Source organism: Corythoichthys intestinalis, chromosome 10, assembly GCF_030265065.1.
Source record: "Corythoichthys intestinalis isolate RoL2023-P3 chromosome 10, ASM3026506v1, whole genome shotgun sequence".
Taxonomy (NCBI): Eukaryota; Metazoa; Chordata; class Actinopteri; order Syngnathiformes; family Syngnathidae; genus Corythoichthys; species Corythoichthys intestinalis.
This window is the reverse complement of record NC_080404.1, coordinates 1,356,637-1,359,823: the sequence shown is the minus strand read 5'-3', so window position 1 is coordinate 1,359,823 and position 3,187 is coordinate 1,356,637. Positions and strand designations below refer to the sequence as shown.

At 34.7% G+C, this 3,187-nt stretch overlaps 1 long non-coding RNA gene across 2 annotated transcripts; it reads left to right on the top strand.

The window, feature by feature from the left end:
* Nucleotides 1-249: 249 nt before the first annotated feature.
* LOC130923176 (uncharacterized) lies at nucleotides 250-2,641 on the top strand. Of its 2 annotated transcripts, none has more exons than XR_009064662.1 (3): nucleotides 250-544; nucleotides 1,898-1,949; nucleotides 2,276-2,641. It is a non-coding gene; the product is annotated as an uncharacterized LOC130923176 (long non-coding RNA). The 2 variants fall into 2 exon arrangements; XR_009064663.1 differs by lacking the exon at nucleotides 250-544 and adding an exon at nucleotides 1,388-1,812.
* Nucleotides 2,642-3,187: the final 546 nt, after the last annotated feature.

Below are 3,187 nucleotides of genomic sequence, written 5' to 3'. Positions count from 1 at the left end.
GCGCTCAAACCAAATCCCCTAGAACGAAATTTTCAAATGTAACTACTAGAATGTGATACAATACACTATTGGGTGAAGTTTGGTTGACTTCTGCGCAGCGGTTTGGGAGTTAACATTAAAATTACATTTCTCGGCCATATCGCGTAGATCTCACTGTGAAAAGGCTTAAATGGCTTTTTTGACCTAAGTTTGAGGATTGCGCTCAAATCAAATGTCCTAGAACCAAATTTCCACATGTAACTACACTGTAAATGCTAACATTCAAATTAATTAAATGTGATAAGTGAACTAAACTCAATTTTCATCAACCTGTTGTGAACACTACTTTTAAATAAGTAAGTAGTAATTTGGGGTTGGAGAACTTGCTTAACTTGATATATCCCAGTTAAGTCAAATTAGAAAAAATAATTTCTTGTACCCAGTGTCCTTTGGGCGTTCTATCAGACATGCGCAGATCTGCCCTGCCCACTTTCGCGCTCTTTCCAACACCTTTCTCAGTTATTTTCGCCATTGTGGGTTTACTTGTCCTCAGCACACTGATTTGGTAAGTACATATTTTACTCTTTTGTAAACCGTCGATTTGTCTTGTTGTAGTGTAGTAGCCTGTGTGCTGCCAGGGAGGAGAAGTGTCAATTACATCAAATATCACCGCTAGCAAGCATGCTATATGACCGTGACAGTAACCTCATCATTTTCAGAAACAAATGTAGACTACAGTTTATGGTAGACTCCCATTTTATGCCGGCCGGCGTTTTGAATTCTTGACAGACGGGGCTCGTAACGTTTTTAGGCGATGGGAGAGGTTTTTAAAACCGATTTAAAACAGTTACCGAGCGGTTTTAAGTTAGCTAGACCGAGGGGAGGTTCGCTTCCTGTTTTAAAAATAAAAACACTAATTCTATCGTTAGCGGGTGTTTTATTTTGTGAAACTAACAGGAAGTGCCTTAATCACTACGGCTAGCTTGAGTAGCGCCGAATTTGCACGTTGTGGATCTAAACGGCTACTTTCTCGCGTAAAAATGTTAGAAATGTCGATAAAGTGATTTATTTACAGAGTTAGTGCTAGAATTAAGTCAGCTTCAGCCTGTCTATTTCGGCTCAGGTAAGAGCTAAATGCACAGTCAGACCTTATGTGCGCCAACGTAATCGGTTCTTGCGTTGGAGCAGGGGTCCCCAAACTACGGCCCGCGGGCCGGCCGGATACGGCCCGCCTCCACAATTGGTCCGGCCCCCTGAACCCCCCCCCCAATAGTGTTATTATTTCCTGGCTTTTTTCTGTGAAGAACCCAGACAGGGTTATTTGGTTATTATCTATTTAATTAATTGTGTTATTATTATTCATTATTATATGATATTATATTATGTTATAATTTTATAATTATTTTTATTTTATTTTGTTCCAAGAAGAATTCAGAAAGGGTTATTTAATTATGGCTTTCTGAAAAACAATAATTTTTTTACATTTAGGCACTGCTGCAATCGTCACACTTTTTCTGTTACAAACTGACCCGGCCCCTCATCAGAGAAGGGAAAAGTCATGTGGCCTTCACAGGAAAAGGTTTGGGGACCCCTGCTTTAGAGTGTTTGTCATCTGCCCTTCCATTTGCTTTTCTTCATGTGCAGTGCTCCCCCTCCATGTTTGATCAAACTGCACTGATAATTTGAAATTGTTTTAAAATGCATTAATCGCAAAAATCAGAGGACTAGATCACATTTCCCCCTGTTATTTCACCACTTTAACTTTGGTCTAACCTAATATAGGAATACAGATAGAAAGAGTGCAGAGATCACACTCGACGCCATAACAACCTGGTGTGTTTATGGTTGGTCATTTATGTGCCTATATTTTGAAATTGTTGCCTTAATTTTGTGTTCTTTTTCACCATCCCCCAATCAGGCTGAAGCAAATGGTCAAAAGTCCACACATACCTCAGTCTCAGCAATTACAGGTATGTTTCATACACTGATCAATGAATCATTTAATATTTGTATTTGTTTCATGGGTTGGGATAACAAACATGCATTAATGTTTTTACAGATGGATTAAGAAATTAATTGTACATCTCAATTTGAATGTTCAAAAATAATCAATTACGTTAATTTAAAAATAACTCATTGTTAAACATTTTAGTTTGTGAATATTAAAATAATTTATTGCAGATTTTAATTTGTGGTTAAAAATAATTGGACATTTTAATTTGTGACTGTTAAGAAAAAATTTAATTTTTTTTTTTTCTAACAAGTTCTCAATGCTGAAATTATCATGTCTTTTCAGGTCAACCAAAGCAGTATTCTCTAATGCAGTGGACTTGCAAGTACTGCACATTTTCTGCTGAAAAGAGCCTACTTGCTTAAGCATTACCGCTTAAAACATGGATACCACACTCGGACATCCCAACTCCCATGTCTTCATAAGGACTGCCTCTGCACATTTAAATCTTTTAATGCACTCAAAGTACACCTATCGACATGGCACTCTCAAAAAGATGCAGGCAAAAGTGGAGAAACTGCATTTGACCGTCAGTTGTGCAACTTTGTGGAGCCCTGCTCAGAAGCAGACTTCTTTACCCATTTGTCTCAAATATTTTTTCACATTCAAACCTTTTTTTCTACAATTGTTTTTTTTTGTTTTTGTTTTTGTTTTTTTTAATTGAAGTGATTTTATTTTGAAAATATACATTTTTTGTTTGAAGCAACTTATTTTTGGATTGAATAATAAAGACACAAATGTCCTAGCCAAAATGTGGTCCAAACGCAGAATTACATCAATCAAAAAAGTTGTTTCAATAAAAAAAAAAAAAAAGAATTAAATTTTTTAAAAAAAATTTCAATCAAAGAAAAATAGTTTTCAAACATATTTTTTGACTTACAAATTTATTTTTGCATTCAAACAAATTTTTTTGATTGACATGACTTTTTCTTTGATTGAAAAAAAAATAATATATATATACTAATGAAATATTTTTGAATAGAAATTACTTTTTTTTTTTTTTTTTTTTTTTGAGGAAAAAGCTTAATATGAAATTAGAATTTGAATAAAAATATGACACATATTCTTGGTAAGATTTTGGGTTTCTCAGGTGTATAACTCCAGTACACGTTTTGCATTTACTCTTTTAGTGATGTGAAAAAAACAAAGTATCTTGTTTACTGTATCAGGTGTTAAAGTGAAATTTGAATTTGAACT